This window comes from Amblyraja radiata, chromosome 7 (assembly GCF_010909765.2).
Source record: "Amblyraja radiata isolate CabotCenter1 chromosome 7, sAmbRad1.1.pri, whole genome shotgun sequence".
NCBI lineage: Eukaryota > Metazoa > Chordata > Chondrichthyes > Rajiformes > Rajidae > Amblyraja > Amblyraja radiata.
In genome coordinates, this window is record NC_045962.1 from 3043572 (window position 1) to 3054850 (window position 11279).

The following is an 11279-nucleotide window of genomic DNA, read 5'->3' on the forward strand; positions in this document are numbered from 1 at the left end:
TGAGAACCACATCTAGTCCCGGGTCACACAGGGACCTGGGAACCACATCTAGTCCCGGGTCACGCAGGGACCTGAGAACCACATCTAGTCCCAGGGGCACGCAGGGACCTGGGAACCACATCTAGTCCCGGGTCACGCAGGGACCTGGGAACTGCAGCCAGTCCAGGGTCACGCAGGGACCTGAGAACCACATCTAGTCCCGGGTCACGCAGGGACCTGAGAACCACATCTAGTCCCAGGGGCACGCAGGGACCTGGGAACCACATCTAGTCCCGGGTCATGCAGGGACCTGGGAACTGCAGCCAGTCCAGGGTCACGCAGGGACCTGAGAACCACAACCTAGTCCCGGGGCACGCAGGGACCTGGGAACCACATCTAGTCCCGGGTCACGCAGGGACCTGGGAACTGCAGCCAGTCCAACGGCACGCAGGTGACCTGGGAACTGCAGCTCGACCCGGGGCACGCAGGTAGAATCTAAAACAGGAATCCCCCATGTTCTGTTTGATATTAACAATAGACAATAGACAATAGGTGCAGGAGTAGCTCATTCGGCACTTCGAGCCAGCACCGCCATTCATTGTGATAATTGGCTGATCATCCACAATCAGTACCCTGTTCCTGCCTTCTCCCCATATCCCGTAACTCCGCTATCCCTTAGTGCTCTGTCTAACTCTCTCATGAAAGCATCCGGAGAACCGGCCTCCACCGCCCGCTGAAGCAGAGAATTCTACATACTCACAACTCTCTGTGTGAAAAGGTTTTTCCTCATTTTCGTTCTAAATGGCTTACCCCTTATTCTTAAACTATAGCCCCTGGTTCTGGACTCACCGAACATTGGGAACATATTTCCTGCCTCTAGTGTGTCCAAACCCTTAATAATCTTATATGTTTCAATAAGGTACCCTCTCATCCTTCTAAATTCCAGAGAATACAAGCCCAGCCGCTCCATTCTCTCAGCATATGACAGCCCCGCCATCCCAGGAATTAACCTTGTGAACCTACGCTGCACTCCCTCAATAGCAAGAATGTCCTTCCTCAAGTTTGGAGACCAAAACTGCACACAATGCTCCAGGTGTGGTCTCACCAGTGCCCTGTACAACGGCAGAAGGATCTCTTTGTCCCAATACTCAACTTCTCTTGTTATGAAGGCCAACATGCCATTCTTCACTGCTTGCTGTACCTGCATGCTTCCTTTCATAGACTGATGTACAAGGACCCCCAGATCCCGTTGTACCTCCCCTTTTCCCACTTGACACTATTTAGATAATAATCTGCCTTCCTGTTTTTGCCACCAAAGTGGATAACCTCACATTTATCCACATTAAACTGCATCTGCCATGCATCAGCCCACTTACCCAACCTGTCCAAGTCACCCTGCATTCTCATAGCATCCTCCTCACAGTTCACACTGCCACCCAGCTTTGTGTCATCTGCAAATTTGCTAATGTTACTTTGAATCCCTTCGTCTAAATCATTGATGCATATTGTAAATATCTGCGGCCCCAGCACCGAGCCTTGCAGTACCCCACTAGTCACTGCCTGCCATTCTGAAAGGGACCCGTTAATCCTTACTCTTTGATTCCTGTCTACCAACCAATTTTCTATCCATGTCAGCACTCTACTCCCAATACCATGTGCTCTAATTTTACCCACTAATCTCCTATGTGGGACCTTATCTAATGCTTTCTGAAAGTCCAGGTACACTACATCCACTGGCTCTCCCTTGTCCATTTTCCTGGTTACATCCTCAGAAGATTAGTCAAGCATGATTTCCCCTTCGTAAATCCATGCTGACTCGGACCGATCCTGTTACTGCTATCCAAATGTGCCACTATCATCTTTTATCATTGACTCCAGCAGCTTCCCCACCACCGATGTCAGGCTAACTGGTCTATAATTCCCTGTTTTCTCTCTGCCGCCTTTCTTAAAAATGTGGGATAACATTAGCTACCCTCCAATCCACAGGAACTGATCCTGAATCTATAGAACATTGGAAAATTATCACCAATTCGTCCACAATTTCTAGAGCCACTTCCTTAAGTATCCTGGGATGCAGACCATCAGGCCCTGGGGATTTATCAGCCTTCAGTCCCATCAGTTTACCCAACACCACTTCCTGCCTAATATGGATTTCTTTCAGTACCTCCGCCACCCCAGATCCTCTGGCCACTACTATATCAGGAAGATTATTTGTGGCCTCCTTAGTGAAGACATATCCAAAGTACCTGTTCAACTGATCTGCCATTTCCTTGTTCCCCATAATATATTCACCCTTTTCAGTCTTCAAGGGTCCAACTTTGGCCTTAACTAATTGTTTTCCTCTTCACATACCTAAAGAAGCTTTTACTATCCTGCTTTATATTCTTGGCCAGCTTACCTTTGTCCCTCATCTTTTCTCCCCATTTTTAGTTATCTTCTGTTGCTCTTGAAAAGTTACCCAATCCGCTCATCTTTGCTACGTTGTACTTCTTCTCTTTTATTTTTCTACTGTCCCTGACTTCCCTTGTCAGCCACGGTCGCCCCTTACTCCCCTTGGAATCTTTCTTCTACTTTGGAATGAACTGATCCTGCACCTTCTGTATTATTCCCAGTAATTCCAATTGTAATACCGACACCTCCGATTTACCCTTCTCCCTCTCAAATTGTAGATTAAAACTTATCGTATTATGGTCACTACCTCCTAATGGCTCCTTTACCTCGGGTTCCCTTATCAAATCCGGTTCATTACACAACACTAAATCCAGAATTGCCTTCTCCCTGGTAGGCTCCAGCACAAGCTGCTCTAAGAATTCATCACGGAGGCACTCCACAAAGTCCCTTTCTTGGGGCCCAGTTCCAACCTGATTTTTCCAGTCTACCTGCATGTTGAAATCTCCCATAACAACAGTAGCATTACCTGTACGGCATGCCAATTTTAACTCCTGATGCAACTTGCACCCTATGTCCAGGCTACTGTTTGGGGGCCTGTAGATAAGTCCCATTAGGGTCTTTTTATCCTTACATTTCCTCAGTTCTATCCATACTGACTCTACATCTCCTGTTTCAATGTCACCCCTCGCAAGGGACTGAATTTCATTCCTCACCTACCCCACCCCCTCTGCCAACCTGTCTGTCTTTTCTATAGGAGGTATACCCTTGAATATTCAGTTCCCAGCCCTGGCCCCCTTGCAGCCATGTCTCTGTAATTCCCACAACATCATACTTGCCAGTTTCTAACTGAGCCTCAAGCTCGTCCACTTTATTTCTTATATTTTGCGCATTCCTATTCAATACTTTGACCTCGGCATTCACCTCCCCTCTCACACTGCTCACAATTGGCCCTGACCTTACTCTCTATCCCTTCTTGAACTTTCCTTCCCATTAATTCGGGTCTTTTGTAATTTTTCCTGTACTCACTTCCCCTTTAACTCCATCTTTATACCATCTTTGTCAAACCCCCCCCCCACTATTTAGTTTAAACCCACACATGTAGCACTAGCAAACCTGCCTGCCAGAACGTTGATCCCCCTCCAGTTAAGGTGTGACCGTCCCTATTGTACAGGTCACCCTTACACCAGAAGAAATCCCAGTGGTCTATAAATCTAAATCCTTGCTCCCTGCACCAGCCCCCCATCCACACGTTCAGATCCCCCATCTCCCTGTTCCTGTCCTCACTAGCACGAGGTACTGGAAGCAATCCAGAGATAACCACCCTAGAAGTCCTGCTTTTCAGTCTTCTTCCTAACTCTCTAAACTCACTTTGGAGAACATCCTTCCATTCCTTCTCGATGTCGTTTGTGCCCACGTGCACAACTACTTCCAGCTGTTCACCTTCCCTCTCGAGGATGTTCTGAATTTGGTTTGTTACATCTTGGACCCTGGCACCAGGGAGGCAACACACCATCCTCAAGTCTCACCTGCTGCCACAGAATCTCCAGTCTGCACCTTGGACAATGGAGTAACCCACCACTATGGCTCTGCCCGACGTTGGTCTCACCAGTCGAGTCTCATCACTAGGTTTGGAGCCACCGACCTGTCCGCCGCTCGGACTGGAAGTGTCGTCTACCCCGACAGCTAATAAAAGGGTATACCTGTTTTCATTTGGCACAGCCACTGGGGTCTCCTGCACTCTTCCTGTATCCTTGGCGTGACAACCTCATTGTAGGTCCTGTCCACAAAACTCTTGTTTTCCCGGATGGCCCTGAGGTCATCCAGCTGCTTCTCCAGTTCCCCAACACGTTCGTTCAGGAGCTGGACCTGGACACAATTTCTGCAGGTGTGGTTTCCAGAAGCACCAGTGGTGTCCCTGACTTCCCACATCCTGCAGGAAACACACTGCTCCAACATGCCTTCCTTTTTTTCAGAAGATAAAAGTCACAATATCAAACAAGTGTAGCCTCCTTGCCTCATCCTCCTCGCCGTAGACCCTTGAGCCAAAAACTCACACCTACCTCGACAAGGCACTTTCCCCGACTGGCCGCTCCCCGACATGTAAAGGAACGGTGAAAAGGAACATTAAAAACAAATCCCGGGGTGCAACCTCGACCATAGTGCGGAGGCCCCTCTGTAGACAGTCAGACAATTCAGACAAGAAAATAACTATCCTTTCATCTATATTACTAAATCTCTGATCTTAACCGCTTTTGGCCGACTGTGCTGCGATTTCCGAGAGAACGCCGCCACCTATGGCCGTCATTTTTGGCCACCTTGCTCAGAGCCCCCCTCCACCATATTAGTGCGGAGGATTTTTCCGTCGATTAAAAATGAGAGAGATATTAATGTTTTTACAAAATTCCCCATTCTCTCTGCTGCCCCCGCTGGCGGCAGGGGGAGGGACTATAAAACCAGGAAGTGTCGTGCCTCACTCAGTCTCTGCCAGACCAGGAAGCGAGAGGGTCACGGCTCTCTGAGCTGCGAATAACCTTGAACGCACGTCTACTCCACGGTGAGTCCCCTTGATGCGGCTGTAAATTCTAGACAGTATAAACCAAGTCTATCCAGTCTTTATGAAGAAAGACTGGATAGACTTGGTTTATACTCTCTAGAATTTAGGAGATTGAGAGGGGATCTTATAGAAACTTACAAAATTCTTAAGGGGTTGGACAGGCTAGATGCAGGAAGATTGCTCCCGATGTTGGGGAAGTCCAGGACAAGGGGTCACAGCTTAAGGATAAGGGGGAAATCCTTTAAAACCGAGATGAGAAGAACTTTTTTCACACAGAGAGTGGTGAATCTCTGGAACTCCCTGCCACAGAGGGTAGTCGAGGCCAGTTCATTGGCTATATTTAAGAGGGAGTTAGATGTGGCCCTTGTGGCTAAGGGGATCAGAGGGTATGGAGAGAAGGCAGGTACGGGATACTGAGTTGGATGATCAGCCATGATCATATTGAATGGCGGTGCAGGCTCGAAGGGCCGAATGGCCTACTCCTGCACCTAATTTCTATGTTTCTATGTTTCTATGTAAAGTGGCTGCAGCCCTTTTTTAACAAGTTTGTGTTCACAAAATGAATTTTGGTTGTTGGGTGGCTGCAGCCCAATTGTTTGCCTCACCTTTTTTAACAAGTTTGTGTTCACAAAATGAATTTTGGTTGTCGGGTGGCTGCAGCCCAATTGTTTGCCTTGGCTTGGCTTTTAAAATCGTTGCAACAGTTGGATGCCTGCCCAAGCATCCATACGGCCCACAATGCCTATACTAGCCCTCTGGAAACCAGTATCTTCAGCCCGCAACACCCATACAAGCGCAACAGACAGCCCCCCCACTGGCGAGCAGTATTGGAATTGATGGAGAGGTGGAATGTTGCGTTGGTGACCAGCCCTCCCGTGTGATGCTGGGACCCAACGGGTCCCACTTAGTCTAGTTATTTATTATAAATTAAGAACCCGGGGTTAATCTATAAATGAACTAAGGTTCGGACAAGTGTAGGACAAACGTTTTTTTAGATAAAGTCAACAGTTTCCCTGCCTGATCTGCCAGCGTGTGATAACACTTAGTTTCCATTTCCCCGTTATCGGGTTAAGTTTCGAGTTTCTATTTCTGGGTCTGACGCTGCAAATAACAAGTCAACATCACCTTCAGGAACTCAAAAAACAACTATTGTCAGGCCAGGTGGCAACTGCAACAAGAGAAACTGCATTGACTGTTCAGAAGGATTTTTGTCAAAACTGGCTGATGGTGAAAATAAGTTTTAAGTGAGGACACAAGGGACTGGAGGTGCTGCCTATTTACAGAAACAGATGCAAAAGGGCTGGAGTAACGCAGCGGGTTGGGCAGGGCGCCTTGTTTCAGTGAAGACAAGTTAGTTTTAAGTAGCAGACTGGAAGCTGGAAAGGGTGCAGAGAAGATTTACAAGGATGTTGCCAGGGCTTGGGGTCCTGAGCTATAGGGAGAGGTTGGGCAGGCTAGGACTGTATTCCTTGCAGCGCAGGAGGATGATGGGTGATCTTACAGAGGTGTATAGAACCATGAATGCAAATAGTGCTTACACAGAGTCTTCTACCCAGAGTTGGGGAATCAAGAAACAGGGGATATTGGTTTAAGATAAGAGGGGAAAGATTTGATAGGAACCTGAGGGGGGAAAGTTTTCACAGAGGGTGGTGGGTGTATGGAACAAGCTGCCGGAGGAGGTAGTTGAGGCTGGGACTATCGCAATGTTTAAGAAACATTTGGACAGGTACACACATACACGCTCTATCTATGACTCTATGTCTTCTTCAGTAAGTGTAGCTTCGCCCCAGCTGTTGTAGATGAATCCCTCTGTCTGAAGAAGGGTCTCGTCCCGAAACGTCACCTATTCCTTTCTCCAGAGATGCTGCCTGTCCCGCTGAGTTACTCCAGCATTGTGTGTCTATCTTGGGTTCAAACCAGCATCTGCAGTTGCTTCCTTCACAGATCTCTCGCCCGTGTCTCCTCTGACTCCCATTCATCTGCTCTTGCTCCCCCTCCCCTAGATGGAACAAGATGGACTGACTTCCCCTGGTTCTCACCAGCCTCCACATCCAGTTAGTTAGTTAGTTAATTGTCATGTTTACCGAAGAACCGGGAAAAGCTTTTTTGTTGTATGTTATCCAGTCAGCAGAAACATTATAGATGAAAACAATCAAACTGTCCACAGTATACAGATACAGGATGAAGGGAATAATATTTAGTGCAAGACAAAGTCCAGTGAAGTCCAATTATAGATAGAGTCTCCAATGAGATAGATGATAGGTCATGGCCCACAGTTGGTGATGGGATGGTTCAGTTGCCTGATAACAGCTGGGGAAAAACTGTCCCTGAATCTGGAGGTGTGTGTTTTCACACTTCTGTACCTCTTGCCTGATGGGAGAGGGGAGAAGAGGGAGTGACCGGGTTGAGACTGGTCCTTGATGATGCTGCTGGTCTTGCCGAGGCAGCGTGAAGTGTAAATGTGGTCAATGGAAGGGAGGTTAGTTCGCGTGACGGTCTGGACCATCGTGGCATTACCCGTCCTTGGTCATCTATTAACGGCCCTGATTTATTCTGGCCTCATCCTACCCCCATCCCCCCACCCGTCTACTTTCAGGCTGAAGAAGAGTCCTGACCCGAAACTTCACTCATCCTTTAACTCCAGAGATGCTGCCTGGCCCGCTGAGTTACTCCAGCATTTTGTGTCTGACATCTAGTTAATGTTTGGTCAATCAAGTCTACTCCACCATTCAATCATGGCTGATCTATCTTCCCTTTCAACCCCATTTTCCTGTCTTTTCCCCATAACTCCTGACACCCGTACTTTGCAATGTTACAAAATTTTGAGATTTTAAAAATCAAGTCTGCAATTTATCCCATAAGATAATGCATAACAATAAGTTTAATTTGACACCTAATTCACTTTCATATCTTCAGTATTAAAAAAGTTATGTCCATTTTCATACTCGGAAATTAGCATCTTCTTCCCTATTGCTTTTCCATTGACTTAACACAAAAGCTGTGATCAAGGACAGTCAAAAGCCCATAACTTTCTTAAAAATTAAGAGAACTGAAATAAATGTTCAGTTATTATAGATTGAAGCATTCTGAAACAAATATGAAACAATCTTACTCGGATGACCTGAAATTAAATCATATAATTAGTTACTTACCCAATTGTAGCTAATTACAAAATTCAATTACTAGATCTAAACATCTATCCATTTCTTAAGAAAAGATTAACATTTTTAAATTGCCTAAGTGTCCAAATAACATTCTCACAAGAATTCACAATATAACATGATTTTTAAATCTCATTGTCATGAATTTATAGGCCAAATGGAAGGAATTTAGTGTATAATTCCTGTAAATTAATGGCCATTTAAATCATTTTGCGAGTGTTTTTTTTCTGGAACGCGATTAATTGGAACGTTGCAGTTGCAGTGAATTTAAACCCCATATCGGCAGGAAAAATACTGCCGGTTCGTATGGGTCCTAAATCACCGTTTCTCAACATAAAATGTGGATTAAAGGCATCCTAAGAAGCACATTTATATGTAAAATAAACGGCTTTCCTTTACCTGTCGCGTACGTGAAATCTCTCCCCATTGTCAGCGTTGACGGCTTTAGAAGCTTATTTTTAAATTACTCCATTGCGGAAATTGTCGGATGATTAAAAAAAAAATTTCACAGAATGGCCGTCGGAACAATTCTTCAGCAAATGCTTGCACTCCGAGAAAATATATCCAGGACAGGTAGGAGAAAAAACGCATTTTAACCCCGCATCCCCCCCTCAAAGGCGCCAAAGTTGTGCACACGGCCAGTGGCAGAACTGCAGCGCCGCTGATGGTAAGTTTTGTAACATACCTACCGTACTACTCATGAATCTGACACTCCCCACTGAAAAATATGAATTGACTTGGCCTCCACAGCCGTCTTTGGCAATGAATTCCAGATTCTACACCTTCTGACTCCAACATGATGAGCTGAATCAATTCCCTTCATGTATGGATCCCCCATCCATGTGTAACTGCAGTGGAAGTGCACAACTTAATGGGCAAGTAATCCGTATACCCGTCAACCACCCCCATCCACTCTTATCGGCTCTATGGCGGTGCAGCCATTCCTGCCCATTGGGTTCCCATTATAACATATAACATATAACAATTACAGCACGGAAACAGGCCATCTCGACCCTTCTAGTCCGTGCCGAACACATAATCTCCCCTAGTCCCATATACCTGCGCTCAGACCATAACCCTCCATTCCTTTCCCATCCATATAACTATCCAATTTATTTTTAAATGATAAAAACGAACCTGCCTCCACCACCTTCATTGGAAGCTCATTCCACACAGCTACCACTCTCTGAGTAAAGAAGTTCCCCCTCATGTTACCCCTAAACTTCAGTCCCTTAATTCTCAAGTCATGTCCCCTTGTTTGAATCTTCCCTACTCTCAGTGGGAAAAGCTTTTCCACGTCAACTCTGTCTATCCCTCTCATCATTTTAAAAACCTCTATCAAGTCCCCCCTTAACGTTCTGCGCTCCAAAGAATAAAGCCCTAACTTGTTCAACCTTTCTCTGTAACTTAGTTGCTGAAACCCAGGCAACATTCTAGTAAATCTCCTCTGTACTCTCTCTATTTTGTTGACATCCTTCCTATAATTAGGCGACCAAAATTGTACACCATACTCCAGAATTGGTCTCACCAATGCCTTGTACAATTTTAACATTACATCCCAACTTCTATACTCATTATGACATAGAACACGCAGGTATTACTGCGCAGGTGCAGCTGACGGGCACGGCAAGTGGAAAAGAGATTTATTAAAGCTTAAAATATGAATAACTTAAAATATGACAACTATTTAAACGTTAAAGATGAGATTTATTCAGTTCAATTCTTTGTTGTTGCGTCTCTTGTTGTGTTCTGTGGCCGGGGGAGGGGGACGGCTTCAGGCGGGGGCTACTGTGGCCCAACACTGTCGTGGCCTGCCGCTGCCGCTGCCGCTCCCCATCAGCTTCAGGCGGGGAATGGTGAGGAGAATCCTGCAGCTGGGGACGGCTTTAGGAGGGGATCGGCGGGAGCATCCTCTAGCCGGTGGAGAGGGATGGCTTTAGGCGGGGTCTGGTGGAGGGGGGAAGCATCCTACAGCTGGGGACGGGGACGGCTTCAGGCGGGGGGAGGTGTAACGCTGCCATGGCCTACCGCCGTGTGGCGGGGTGAGTGTGTGGTGGTGGAGGGTGTCGGGTGGAAGGATTGTGGGGGGATGGGAGGGTGTGGGCAGGGGTGGAGTGGCGGGGAGGGGGTGTGTGGTGGAAACAGGAAAATAACAAGATGAGAGGTTTAGTTATGTATAGATAGATAGATGAAGTATAATGAGTCTGAACAAGTTCTGAAAACGTCACGTTTCATGTTCTTCAGAGATGCTGCCTGTCCTGCTGAGTTACACGAGCATTTGGTGTCTTTCTTTGGTAAATGGGCATCTACAGTTCCTTGTTACTGCCACCTTCTATATTGTACTCATGAGGATTTTCAACGTATCCAAAAAAATAATTTAGTCCAATCAAGTGAATTCCTTATGATCCTTTCAACGCAGTCCAACGAAAAATCAGCATTAATTATCAAATAGTTTGTGTGGAAGAAATTGACTGAGAGGGAAATTAAAGGAAAAACAGAGACTTTGAGGTTTGCTTCAAGAGATTTTATTGCATAATATTATGGAGAGATGGCGGCTGTTAACTGCTCACCAGTTCTCTGACTTTACAGCAGAATTAGCCGCCCGTTATACTGTGCAGTTAACCTAGTTTTATTTTGTGTTAGATACAAATGTACGAAAATATACTTCGTCCTTGGCTATATGTTTTCCTATAACTATCATCCACTACATGGGTATTAATGATTTCATTAGTCATAATATAGTTTATATTTATGTTAATCTTATTCAACAACAGATGGTTAATATGTCAAACACGGTGGGGGCCGGTTCTCTGGATACTTTCAAGAGAGAGCTAGATAGGGCTCTTAAAGATAGCGGAGTCAGTGGATATGGGAAGAAGGCAGGAATGGGGTACTGATTGGGGATGATCAGCCATGATCACAGTGAATGGCGGTGCTGGCTCGAAGGTCCGAATGGCCTACTCCTGCACCTATTGTCTATTGCCCCAGTTGCATTTGCGGATATTAGTCACATAAGATCGCCTGGATGAACAGGTGGTGGGAAAATGGTCCACTGTCGTGCCACTGCCCCCTCTCAGAGCGAATCATAAGCCCCCATTTACGGCAACATTTCTACGCTACAGGTGGTCTAATGTAACTTCCCACGGCGAAACAGGCTTCCTTATCTCAGTCCTAATGTTGTTATGTTTACATTC